Source organism: Vombatus ursinus, unplaced genomic scaffold (assembly GCF_900497805.2).
Source record: "Vombatus ursinus unplaced genomic scaffold, bare-nosed wombat genome assembly UNPS02014784.1, whole genome shotgun sequence".
Classification (NCBI taxonomy): domain Eukaryota; kingdom Metazoa; phylum Chordata; class Mammalia; order Diprotodontia; family Vombatidae; genus Vombatus; species Vombatus ursinus.
This window is the reverse complement of record NW_020954562.1, coordinates 27,780,683-27,795,633: the sequence shown is the minus strand read 5'-3', so window position 1 is coordinate 27,795,633 and position 14,951 is coordinate 27,780,683.

Below are 14,951 nucleotides of genomic sequence, written 5' to 3'. Positions count from 1 at the left end.
ACATTCTAAATTGTTTCTGGTATGTGCGGGCTAAGAAAACTAGAAACTGCGACTGCTGTTGGTGATGCAGTCCCCCGAGGCATGCTCTGGCTTTACTTAGGCCATGTCTGCACTACAGCCTGAGCACTGGATGCTGCTTTCTCAAGCCAGTGCAACAGACCTTTCTTGTAGACTCTCCAGGTTGTCTTGGGCAGGAAATCTGCCTCACTCTGACTCTTTATGGGTTCTACTGCTCTAGAATTTGTTCAGAGTCATTTTTAGAGGTATTTGAATAGATTTGAGGGAGTGCTCTGGGAAGTCCTTGCTTTTACTCAGCCATCTTGGCTCCGCCTTCCATACCTCTGTTTAGATCACACTATCTTGGAAAAACTGAAAACTTACAGACCTCTAGAGCCAGTTCTGAGAGCAGCAACAAGAAAGGCTTGAAGATTGGAACAGTGTCCCTTCTAGCACAGGAATAGAGTCCCACTTTAACGTAGAGTTAAAAATCAAGAAATGTGCTGTAATAATTAGTATACAACAATAACAACAACAACAATAAGTACCTGATCATAGAAAGTAACTATGGTCACAGGGAAAAACAAAACATGAACTCAGAAGAAGACAACAGAGTTAAAACTGCTACATCCAAAGCTCAAGTAATAAATGTGAATTATTTTCAAGCCAAAAAAGAATTCCTGGAAGAGGTCAGAAAGGATTTTCAAAATCAAATAATAAATATAGAGGAAAATTGAGTAAAGAGGTGAAAGTGATGCAAGAAAATCATGAAAAAAGAGTCAACAGCTTAGTCAGGAAGATACAAAAAATACTGAAAAAATAACATGTTAAAAAACAGAATAGGTCAAATGATAAAAGAGGCACAAAAATCCACTGAAGAGAAGAGCTTCTTAAAAAGCAGAATAGGCCAAATTTTAAAAAGATATACAAATCCACTGAAGAAAACAACTCCTTAAAAAATAGAGTTGGCCAAATGGAAAAGGAGGTATAAAGGATAACAGAAGAAAATAATTCCTTAAAAATTAGAATTAAGCAAATGGAAGCTAATGACTTCATGAGACCTCAAGAAACAATAAAAGAAAATCAAAAGAATGAAAAAATAGAAGAAAATGTGAAATATGTAATTGGAAAAATAACTGACCTGGAAAATAAAGCCAGGAGAAATAATTTAAAAATTATTGGACTACCTGAAAGACATGATTTAAAAAAAAAAAGTCCAGACATAATCTTTCAGGAAATTATCAAGGAAAATTTCCCTGATATCCTAGAACCAGTGGGTAAATTAGAAATTAAAAGAATCCACTGATCATGTAACTAAAAGAGACTCCAAAATGAAAGCTGCCAGGAATATTATGGCCAAATTTCAGAGTTCACAGGTCAAGGAGAAAATATTGCAAACAACTAGAACGAAATAATTCAAATATGGTGTATCCACAGTCAGGATAACACAAGATTTAGCAGCTTCTAAAGATCTAAAGGATCGCAGGGCTTGGAATATGATATTTTAGAGGGCAAAAAAGCTAGGATTACCTACCCAGCACAACTGAGTATAATCTTGAGGGTAAAAGATGGAAATTCAATGAGATAGAGGACTTTCAAGCATTCTTCATGAAAAGACCAGAGTTGAATAGAAAATTTGATTTTCAAATACAAGATGCAAGAAAAGTATTAAAAGGTAAACAGGAAAGGGGAATCATAAGGGAATTAACAAGTTTAAATTGCTTACATTCCCACATGGGAAAATGATATTTGTAATTCATGAGACCTTTCTCATTATTAGGCCAGTTAGAAGGAGTAATATAGACAGAGGGCACAGGTGTGAGTCTAAAAAATAAAATTAAGGGATTAGAGAGGAATGCACTGGAAGAAAGGGAGAGATAGAATAGAGTAAATTATTTCAAATAAAAGAGGCAAGAAAAAGCATTTACAGTGTAGGGGAAGAAGGAGGAGGTGAGGGGGAGTGAGTGAATCTTACTCTCTTCAGATTTGGCTCGAAGAGGAAATAAATAATCTGTCTTACACTACAAGGAAGTAGGAGGGGAAGAAGATAAAAGAAGGGATGGTGATAGAAGGGGAGGGTAGATTGGGAGAGTGAGTAGTCAGAAGCAAAATACTTTTGAGGAGGGACAGGGTGAAAGGAGAGAAAGAGAATAGAATAAACATGGGGGGATAGGATGGAGGGGAAATACAGCTGGGAATAGTAACTGTGAAAAGCATTTTGAAGCAAGTTTCTTTGATAAAGGCCTCATTTCTCAAACATATAGAGAACTGAGTTAACTTCACAAAAATAAGAGCCATTTCTCAATTGATAAATTATCAAAAGACATGATCAGTTTTCAGATGAAGTAATCAAAGCTATTTATAGCCATATGAAAAATACTCTCAGTATTAATTTGAAAAATACAAATTAAAATAATTCTAAGGTACTACCTCATACCTATTAGATTTTCTAATAGAACAGAAAATGTGAATGACAAATGTTGGAGGGAATGTGGCAAAAATGAGACGTTGATGCACTTTTGGTGGAGTTGTAAACCGATTCAATCATTCTACAGAGCAATTTGGAACTGTGGCCAAAGGGTTAAAAAATCATGTATACCCTTTGACCTAGCAGTACTAGTACTAGGTCTGTATACATATACATACATACATACATACATACATATACATATACATACATAGGAAAATGACCTATATGTATAAAAGCATTTATAGCAGCTCTTTTCTGGGGACAAAGAATTAAAATTGAGGGAATCCTCATTAATTGGGGAATGACTGAACAAATTGTGGTATTTGATTATGGTAGAATACTATTGTACTGTAAGAAATGATTAGCAGGATGCTCTCAGAAAAGCCTTGAAAGACTTGCACGGGCTGGTAGAAAGTCAAATGTACAGTGTACAGAGTAACAGCAATATTTTAAGATGATCAGCTGTGAATGACTTAGCTATTCTCAGCAATACAACAATACAAGAAAACTCTGAAGGACTTATGATGAAAATTGCTATCTATCCCCAGAGAAAGAAGTGATGGTATCTGAATGCATATTGAAGTGTACTTTTTTTACTTTCTTTATTTTTCTTGAGTTTTTGTTGTTGTATTTTGTCTATGTTTTCTTTCACAACATAACTATTATGGAAGTGTTTTGCATGACTATACATGTATAACCTATATTGAATTACTTGCCTTCTCAATGAGGTGGACTGGGGAGGGAGAAAGGGAGAGAATTTGGAACTCTAAGTTTTAAAAACAAAGGTTAAAAATTGTTTTTACATGTAACTGGAAAAAAATAAATTACTAAATAAATAGATGTTCAGTAACCATTTCCTTAATCATATACTATGTGCACCTAAGTTCTAGTTTATTTTTAGATACATAGTGATGTTTTCAGTTTACTCATATCTTCACTGATTCTTCCAGTGTCTAATCCTGAGTAGATAGGAAGCAATGTACCCAATATTCTATTCATATGCATATATATTTTGATACATTTTAGGCATATACTAATCATAGCATAAATTATTAAGTGCCTAAGGTATTATAGCAAATGTTGTTGTTTAATCTTACAGCCTGACAAACCTATTAAGAGAAATATAATTTCTTGTTGTCATGCAATTTGCTCCATGTAAAATGACACTCTAAAAGTGAAAAAGTAATATTTGTATGTTAATATCATGACTACCATTCTAAAAAAGACAAATATTTCATTTCACTGTGATGTCATCATTCTTCTTGGGTTTTGGATAAATACCTATTTCTAATATAAATAAACATTCTTTGTATCTCTGGGCAAGTGATACAACCCTAACATTATTTCATTTCTTTGAGGAAAAAAATTAAATGTTAGCTCTGAATTGCCTAGGGCAATGTTCTTTCTCAGAAAGTACACTAATTTTGAAGTGAAACTAATTCCTAGAGCAATTGCTCTCTAAATATTCTATTACAAATAGCATTATGAATAACTGTTTTCCTGAGAAAATAGAAATTACAGGAATTTGGTTCATACCTATGGATTTTGGTCAAATTGTTTAGCGTCATCCAAATGTGGGAAGAGAGGGAATAAGTCATCCATAATAAAATTTTTAAAGCTAACCAAATAGAAAGTATGAATCTGTCAAATTTCTACCTTAAATTTAGTAATTATTTTTGAAGCACTTCTTGAGTACAAGTCACCATATAAGAACTGGGGACATAATGACTTTTTGAAGAAGAACAAAATCTCTACCCTCAGGGAGTTTACAATCTAGTTTAGGGTGAGGATGAAACATGCATAAATAACCAGAATTGAAATTTTAAAATATTATTAAGTAAATAGGACAGATTAACCAAAGCAGAATGAAATTATATTGATTAGCTTATTCTTTGTGTATTCTGCCGGGCTCCTGTAAGAAATGTATATGGTTAGGCTGAAAAGGAAAGATAGTATGGAAGACAAAAGTAGTCATCTTCAGGTATTTGAATGGTTGTCCTGTGGAAGAAGGATTCAAATTTTCAATGTGGCCTGGGGAGGCAAAACTAGAAACAACTGGTAGACATTGTAGAGTTAGTGCCACATAAAAAAAAAAAATCCCTATAATGAGAACTCTACAGAAATGGAATGGAATACTTTTAGGATATAATGAATTTCTCATAAATAAAGTTTTCCCGAGAATGGATGAACACTTGTGAAGACAGATTTCTTCCATCTCAGAATTGTTAAGCGTATATCAGATCTCACATGTAAGAACTCCTTCTTTGGAAAATAACTAAATTATGCATGAAAACCATAACTTCAAAAGGATTTTCAGTTCCAGATTTGGGCTAGAAATGACAAAAATTGTGTGAACATCATGTCAAGAAGATAAATGAAGAGTGACGAAAAATTGAGAAAGATTAGCTAGAGAGTTTGAGTTTTTATGCACAGGTTTCTAGTAAGAAGGATATTTTAATAATAAAAGTTTTGTGGATCAGAAACTGAGATACAACGATCTAAGCTTTAGATTCTAAGGCAACTTAACTACCAGTAGGAAAAACAGGAAAGAGATCAAAGAAGACAACATCATATGATTCTTTTTAAAGCTGTGTGTGGCAAGGTGCACAGGTTCACAGTCACACACACAGATTGCTCTCAACTCTCAAATACTTATATTTGATGGCAACGCTCAAAGAATAAAACTGAAGTGATATGTACTTGTACTAGAGTTTAACAAGACAAGAGTGGCATGGTAACAGGACAATGAGATAAGGGATTCCAGAGTAGAGAGCAATGTAGAGTTGAGACGGGTAGCTATTGAGTTAGGGTTGGACAGTTGAGAGATTAATGTCACAGTTGTATAAGTATTGAGGGGTGGGGAAATTGGAATTCTAAATGATGGAAAAGAACATGTATAGGAGGAGTGAAAGTTAAGGAGAGGCTGAATGATAGGGTATAGTTAAGGAAATGTCAACAATTCTAATTAGGTAAGTAGAATATATGTGGGTAATGGCAAGATACATATATTAAAACCTTTACTTTGGGTGGTGGTGGTGGTGGTGTTAGGAATAATTTTTATTAGGAATACCTTCTATAGGAAAAACAAAGACTCTTGAGATAGGCAAGGCAAGCTCATTTATTATATGTTCTTGTAAGAGGCGGGTGTGCTGCTAGAGGCAGACACACCCTACAGAAGTAAAAGCAAGCAGTTACATTCCTATCCTGAAACTCAAGGTCCCTCCCTCATGTCTCCATTGGCTGGATACTTCGAGGTGTACAACTTCCCAGAATGCCTACTTCATATTACTCCTTAATATGTTTATCCCCTCCCTTTACGTACAACATTGTGCCTAAAAACAAAACCAAGCAACCAACAAACAAACAAACAAAAAAACTACTATAGGCATTCCACCCTCCTGAGAGTTAATCCCTCAGGTCAGCAATTTGAGTCAATTCAAATAAAATTTCCATTAAAATCATAAATTGCTACTCTTAATAGATTTACCTCTGTTTCTCAAGCTTATTTATCCTTCTCTAACCATAACGCCAAATAATTTTCATAAGTGAGAACGAAATAATTCCAGCTGAAACTTCCCTTTCAATATATAAAAGAAAAATGTCATGGTCAGATAGAATGACCTAACAGCTTCTTGACCCATTCAATTTTTTTTTATCTTTCTTTTACATTCCAAATTAAAAAAAAAAATACACTCATCCTGTTAGAATCTGGAAGGAGGTAATGTCTAACACTTTACAAATTCCCCCAGCCCCTTTCACAAACAGCTTCCTCTTTCTTTTCCCCCCTTGGCCCTTTCTATCTTGTTGGCTCTGACACTAACAAATCATCTACATACTACAGCAAAGTAATCCCATAAGGGACTGAAAACTTCTCTAACACTGGCTCCTAAATGTGCCCAAACAAGTTAGGGGATTCTGTAAAACTTTTAGGTTGGACAGTATACTGGTATTGTTTTCTTCCTGTATAAGGATTTTCTCATTCAAAGCAAAATATTCCCTGCTTTATTTAGGAGTCCAGAAGGCACCTTTAAGATCCATCTTTACCTCAATTTCTTGGTTACATGTCTCAATTTACAAATTTAACTGAATTATTAAATTCTTCCCCAACAGATTACTTCCTACCTCTGAAATATATAGGAACTGAGCTACTGTCCTCCTTTTACCTCCCCTAACCTTAATGGCTTTAAAAATTGGAACTAGGAATCCTTCCCCTTTGACTTCTGATACCTTTAGTTTTTGTCCTAAAAAATTGTACATCCCTAGGTTTGAAATTGAGGGTGGATCAGGTAGCCCCGGTATTTACCAGAAAAATCACATCCTCCTCCCAGGGTCCCACCTCTAAATTTATCAAGGGTTCTGGGTGGGCTGCTTTCCTCAAAAACCCCTGCCCCCCCATTCCTCTTCCTCAAATGCCATCAAGGGGACTACTTTTTCTTCCCTTTTCAGTTCGGGACATTCTCATCGGAAGTGTACAGGTTTCCCACAAAAACAACATTCAGAGAGGCGTTTTCCTTTTGCTTGCCTGCTTCCTAGGGTTCCTGTCTCTAGAGGGGCTTTCTTTAGCCCTCATCCCCCTTTATTTTTCTTTACCTCTTGTACAGTGACCACCATAAGCTTGGCCTTCTGCTTCTGTCTTAGCTCTTCCCTTCTCACAGACACCTTCTGTGCTTCCCTGAAAAGCTTCTCCAAAGGCTTCTTGGCTTCAGTTAAAAACTTTCACCACAAACATGAAACATTTACAAACACACACAGAAACAAATAGCTTGACAAGATAAAGTGCTCACAACACTAATTTCAAAGTAACCTTGACCAGTCAGAAGAACCCCACTGCGCACCAGCACTGATCCTTTTTCTTTATGTTCCACGTCCTCCCTAGGTCTATCTGGAGGAGTGTTCTCAGATGACTTCTCCCCTTTTTTCTCCCTTGGTGCCTTATTCCCCTCCTACATTCTTCCCTAGGAATTCTTACAGATATTTAACTTGGTGCTTGTCTCCCTTTTGACAAGACCTCCCTTGTGGATCTTCTTCACACTCCCATAGTCCCAGACTACCCTGATATTTACTCACCCCTACAAGGCAATACTTAATAATCTAAATTTGCTCACCTAACTGCCAGTCAGTGCAGCATCTACAAACCCAATTTCCCCTTGACCTAAAGTGATCTCCCTCAGAGGGTATGTTTTGACTTCCTTCACCTTTGAGGGGTCCCCCTCCTCTTTCCAACAAGAGGCATCATCACTCTCCTCTTGACTAAATGGTTTCTTTTCATTCACATAAACATTTAATGCTTGACATATACAATACTCATCGGCTCCATACTTGGGCCAAAACATCACCGGAGGCATAATGCTCTCATTGGGCCAGTAACACAACAGAACTTAATCATCTGTTTCTTATTCTTATCATTTGGACATGTACATCCATTCCAATTCTCCAGCATCCTCCCTAAGGAACTGTTCAGAGGTATGCTCCCAGGGGCCCTCATTCCTGCCCCTTTTCCAGGTGCCTTAGTTTCCTTATTCCCCATTCTACTTATCTATGAGTACCAGTTCTACTTTATAGATCTTTTAGGCAGAATGCCCCTACTAACAAAATAGTACTTATCCAACCTTTCTTACCTTGTTCTGTGCAGACTGCGTAGTAACCGAAGTTTTCTCCTATTCCTCGCCTGCCTCACTCCACCTCGCTTCAAATCAAAGTCTCGGGTCTGGGCAGTTAGAAGGGAGGACGCTCACAAAGGATGCATGAAGCCACCAAACTCAGTGGGGCACGCCTTTCCATCCTTCGGTGATGGCTGCCCTCCTCCTTCAATGCTTAAGATATCGGACGATTTTCCAAATTGTTGGAAATAACTTTTATTAGGAATAACTTCTATAGGAAAAACAAAGACTCCTGAAGTAGATCAGGCAAGCTCATTTATTATAGTTCTTGCAAGAAGGGAGTGTGCTGCTAGAGGGAGACACACCCTATAGAAGTGAAAGCAAGCAGTTATATTCCTGTCAGGAAACTCAAGTTCCCTCCCTCATTTCTCATTATCTGGACACTTTGAGGTATACAACTTCCCCGAACACCTACTTCGTATTACTCCTTAATATGTTCCTTTATCCCTGTACACATAACATTTTGCCTAAAATTGTGTTAATTCTTTCCCTGGGGCAGAGAAGATAATATTCATAGACTCATTAAGCACATGCAGTTTGAGCAATTTGTAACCTTTGTCCTACTTTCAGCACTTTTAACCACACTACTAGTTTTGAAAAACAATTCTAAGTAAAACTGCTCCTTTTGCCCCTGTGGTGACTTCTTAATTTTCCTGTTAGTACCACTTCTTCTATATCTGTGGAAACAATTTCTTATACCTCATGGATGGTGGCGTATACTAGAAGGCTGAAAAATGGAAGGTTAGAGAAGTTGAAGAAGCATTTAAACCAATATTAACATTCCCTAGGACAAGGGCAGAAGTTGGGGAGGAAAGGAAGATGATGAGCCAGGTGCTGAATTTTATGTTAAAGGAGGGGTGGTGGCTGGGTTTTCAGTATACTATAGTCAACATAATTTTGAATAGGTGAAAAATTTTAATTGGGTAGATTTCAAAAGAGGAAAGGAAGTGACAATTAGGAACAAGGAGTATTCTGACTCTCTCTCCAGGAGCAATATGACTGAGGGGCTGGGGGATATAAAAGAAGGTACAACTAGTGCTAGAAAGGATAGAAGGAAATGCAGTGTTATTAGAAGGGAGTCATATTTCTGTGAAAGTCTATAGACAGAAGGAGTATAAGAAAAAGAAATCCAGGATGTCGGGAGATCTGTTCATAATGGAATGGGAATTCTAGAGGGCACAGTGGGGTTGGACTGGAACCCAGTGTTAGCATAAAACCCAAATATTCTGACTTACAGTCTATTGTCTCTTCCGCTGCATCATACTGCCACATGTATCAGTGTGATCCTAGAAAAGCAGTTCCACAGTGAGTAAGTGCAACTGTGTCATAATTCACACCCTACAAAGAGCTATTAAATCTTCTTGCCTTACGAAACCCAGCAGAAAAAAACATCTTTTAACATCCTCCTCCCTTCAATAGGAAGAATTTTAGAAGCCTTTGGTCAGAATGTACTAAAACATGCCTAAAAATAATGCCTAAAAACACATATAATGTTACCTTCACACTAGGTCTAAGTTGGGAATGAAAATTTCCTAGACACTCGGTAATTACAATGATTGTGAGTATTGATCTATTCTCTGATAGATGCAAAACAATCTGAGCAGAAAGTGAATTCCATAATTTGTGAATGCCAAAATGGCCACAGAAACATAAAGTTACAATTTAAATTAACTAACTCTAATATACAGAGCCTAAGGGCATCTAAAAAAGAAATGGTGTGTGGGCGTTGGAAGAGAACAGAAAATGTCAGAGAAAAAGATTTAATTCATGATCTGTATGCCTGAAAATCCTGTGTTACTGTGCTCATAGAAAGTAACTTGATGTTTGGTCTGAGTGTGCATGAAGATAGAGTTATGGAAGCAACTAAAAAGTTATAACTCAAAGGATCAAGGCCTAATCAATGTGGAATTCTTAATGCAAAACCCAGTACTTTATATAGTCGATATATCTCCAAAAAGGAAAAATATTTCCCAACAACCTATAAAATTCTGATTTCTTATTTTTTTAAAGAAAAGAAATAGCTTTAATATTTTTTGGAGGAAAAGAAGTAACATTTGGATTTATCCATGGAAGTGATTAGAGAAGGAAAAGAAAAAAGATACCCAGAGGGCATTAGTGAAAGCCATGTAAATTTAAAGGGAGAGCTGCTCTAGATAATGGAGCTGATTCTTGTCACTGTGGATAGTGGAAATAAGGCAATGGATTAACATTCTCCTTCCTTACTGCAATCTCAGAAACTGATACATTAATGAAAGAAATATATTCAAAGAACTGGGCCCCAAAATGAAGAATTTAGAGAGATTAGCTAGGTGGCACAGTAGATAAAATGTTATATCTAGGGTCCCAAAGACTTGAGCTTGTTTCCCAGATCAGATATCGACCATCTATATGACCCATGACAAAGCATTCACCCTCTCTCAGCCTCAGTCTCCTCCTCTATAAAATGATATAATAATAATAATAGCACTTATCTCATAGGATAGTTGTGATTATTAAATGAGATAATATGTAAAATACTTTGCAAATGGTAAAACTTTATGTAAATGCTATCTATTAAGGGAAGTAGTAAGGTATGTTTTGAGAAAGATTTTTCTCCCTGAAATGGTGTTGATTTCTTCTTGATACAGTTAAATCATCATGTTTTATCTGCCAGATAGTTCCCTCTCACCATATCCCCTTAGATCTCCTGTGCTCATTGGGATCCTTTTTATATCTATGCATAGGAAAGGTTAAACTTGAGTATTTGGCCAGATTGAACTCATAGAAGATATCCAGGATTACTCACTACTGAGTATCAATTACAGAATTGACAAGTGCCAAGGATCATGTCATTTACTTCTCTAAATAAATTAGCAAACTAACAGTAAGAGCCATTGCTATTAAATCAAATGTTTTCCACTCTATTGTGTGTGTAAGTTATTTCACTGTGTGAGAATTTTGTAGTGTGAAAATTACTTTAAATAAACAGGCGATTGGCTAGGGTTTCTTTGTCATACATGGAATTTTTTAAAATAATTTTTTCATCTTTACTAGAGGTTCCTGACTTTTTAGTGTCATAGAATCCCTTTGGCATCTGGTTAAATATATCAACCTCTTTTTAGAATAATGTTTTTAAATGCATAAATTAAATGATAATATTAAAAAGAAGTTAATTGTATTAGAATAAAATTATCAAATATATATTTTAAAAGTTTCACGGATCCTAGGCTAAGAGCCCTAATCTAGAGGAGATTGAATGATCTAAGTGTATAAAATTATATATGATGTAAACAGCATTTTAAACAATATTTTTAAACAACATTACTTGCCAAAATGATTATTAGGAATTGTTTATACCCAAGTAGTATGAAGCATGACCTCAGCTGGGGGGAGGGAAGGTGTCTTCCCACAGGAAGGAAACGGAAACATTGAATCTCATTGAGAGAGGATGCGGAGCAGGTCAAGGAAGGACCACACCTCATCCCACTATCTGTCAGCTTCCTCTGCCAACTAGTGATTCTTTCTAACTAGGTGCTAAATTCTCTTGTTCTATGCTTCTGAAAGAATTAGGAGTATTTCTAATTGCTCTCTAAATCTAGCCCTTTGGGGAAGAGCTTTCACCTCCCTACCTTAGTCATAGCTAAATTGCTCCCTCAATCCTGTGAAAATCTATTAAAAGAAAATAATTTACACTTCCATCTTGAAGAAGGTTGTATGAACTCTAGAATCTTACTGACCTACCCTTTGACAATATGCAGCCTTTGAATTTCCAGTCACGCTTCTGTTTGTATTACTGAAGCATTTAATTTTACAGTCAATATTCATTCCTTCTCGGTATGCTTGTTGAGGTAGAAGAAAGACTGGGAAAAGGGGAAGTAGGAGAGGGTTCTTTCACAAAAAAAGAGAGAAACAAAACAAAAAAAAATAATTATAAGATATTCCAACTGGTTCATCTGTAAGCCAATAAAATATTAAAAAGGAGGTACACATCTCTAGCTTGGTGGCAAAATGTGTAGATGGCAATCATGCAATCTGGCTGTAAAATTTTTAATATGAAATAAGTATGATACCCAAATCTTTTTGTGTGTTTAGTTACCTCATTAGTATGCTCATCGTTTATTAAATGTCAAGTTATATGAGCAGTCAAGCAATCACACATGTACAAAATTAATGATTTATATTTTCAAAAAAGTTTCCCTCAAAATCTGTTTTACCCCCCTAGTTCAAAAAGTGCTCATTCATAATTTAAGTGCTCCAAAATAGGTCAAAGGAAATAGATATAAATTTAGAGAAATAGTACTAGAATCTGCTTTAAAACATTTTGCTTCTGCTGCTTTTACTTGATCCATTGCCTTCTTACAAGAATATGGGAGGAATGTAGGATTTCATCAGTTATGAAAACTCCACATGATTTAAAAGTAGAGGAATAAACACAAAAGCATTTTTTAATCGCTTGCTATGTGCAAAGCACCATGCTGAGCACTAGAGAGACAAATGGAAAAACAAGAAAGTTCCTACTCTCAAAGAGCCTGTATTTTGTTTTTTTAATATATTTATTTACTATTTTCCCCCAACCACATGTAAAAACTATTTTTAACATTCATTTTTAAAAATTTTGAGTTCCAAATCCTCTCTCTCCCACACTTCCCCCTCATTGAAAAGGTAATTTGATAAACGTTATACATGTGCAGTCACACAAAACATATTTCTATGTTAGTCATGTTGTGAAAGAAAACAGAAAAAAAGAAAGAAAAAAAGAAAGTTTTAAAAAAGTATGCTTTGATCTGCATTCAGGCTCTATCAGTTCTTTCTCTGGAGATGGATAATATTTTTCATCTTAAGTCCTTAGGAATTGTCTTGGATCCTTATATTGCTGAGAATAAATAAATCATTCATAGTTGATCATTGTGAAATATTGCTGTTACTATGTACAATGTTTTCCTGGTTCTGTTCACTTCACTTTGCATCATGTAAGTTTTTTTCATTTTTTTTCTGAGAGTATTCTGCTCATTTGTTGTAGTACAATACTATTCCATCACAATCATAAATCCCAACTTGTTCAACCATTCCTCAATTGATAAGCATCCCCTCAATTTACAATTCTTTGTCACCACTAAAAGAGCTGTTATAAATATTTGTGTACATATAAATATTTTCCTTCTTTTTTTTTTTGCATCTTTGGGAAATAGACATGGTAGTGGTATTATTAAGTCAAGGTACATGCATGGTTTTATAACCCTCTGGACATAATTTTAAATTGTTCTTTAGAAGAGTTGAATCACTTCATAACTTCATGGACAATTTTCCCCACATCCCATCGAATATTTGTCATTTTCCTTTTCTGTCACATTAGCCAATTTGATAGGTGTGGGGTGGTACCTCGGAGTTGTTTTAATTTGCATTTCTCTAATCCATAGTGATTTAGAGCATTTTTTTTTCATATGACTGTAGATAGCTTTGATTACTTCATCTAAAAACTGCCTGTTCATATCCTTTGATAATTTCTCAATTGGGAAAAGACTTTATTTTTATAAATTTTACTCAAATCTGTATATATTTGAGAAATGAGACCTTTATCAGAGAAACTTGCTATGAATTTTTTTCACAGTTATGATTACTGTGTATTTCTCTCCCTCCTATTTCCCCCCATTCATCCTCTCTCTCTCCTTTCCCCCTATCCATCCTCAAAAGTGTTTTGCTTTTGACAACTGCCTGCCACAATCTGTCCTCCCTTCTATGAGCCTTCTCCTTCTTATCCCCTTCCCCTCCTGCTTTCCTGTAGGGTAAGATATATTTCTACACTCATATGAGCATGTATGTTATTCCCTCTGAGCCAATTCCAATGAGAGTGAGGGTCAAGTGCTGCCTAAACCCTTCTTCCCTCCCTTTCTCTATAAAAGCTTTTTATGCCTCTTTCATGTGAAATAATTAACCCCATTTTACCTCTCCCTTTCCCCTTCTCCCAGTGTATTCCTTTTCTCACCCTTTAATTTTATGTTTTTAGATATTATCCCATCATATTCAACTCACACCCATGCCCCTGTATATGCCTTCTAACTACTGTAATGATAAAGTTCTTAGTAGTTAGAAGCGCCGTATTCTTATATAGGAGTATAAACAGTGTAACCTTATTGAATTCCTTATGATTTCTCTTTCATGTTGGCCTTTTTATGCTCCTCTTGAGTCTTATATTTGAAAGTTAAAATTTCTGTTCAGCTCTGGTCTTTTCATCAGGAAGGCTTGAAGTCCTCTATTTCATTGACCATCCATTTTTCCCTCGAAGGATTATACTTAATTTTTCTGGGTAGGTGATTCTTGGTTGCAATCCTAGTTCCCTTGCCCTCTAGAATATCATATTCCAAGCCCTTTGATCCTATAAGGTAGAAACTGCTAAATCTTGTGTTGTCCTTTCCGTGGCTATACCATACTTGAATCATTTCTTTCTAACTGTTTGCAATATTTTCTCTTTGACCTGGGAACTCTGGAATTTAGCCATAATATTCCTGGAAGTTTTTGTTTTGGGATCTCTTTTAGGAGGTGATCAGTGGATTCTTTTAATTTTTATTTTACCCACTGGTTCTAGGATATCAGAGCAGTTTTCCTTGATAACTTCCTGAAAGATAATGTCTGGGCCTTTTTTTTTTTAAATCATATCTTTCAGGTAGTACAATAATTTTTAAATTATTTCTCCTGCCTCTATTTTCGAGGTCAGTTGTTTTTCCAATGAGATATTTCACATTTTCTTCTATTTTTTCATTCTTTTGATTTTGTTTCATTGTTTCTTGAGGTCTAACAAAGTCATTATCTTCCATTTGCTTAATTCTAATTTTTAAGGAATTCTTTTC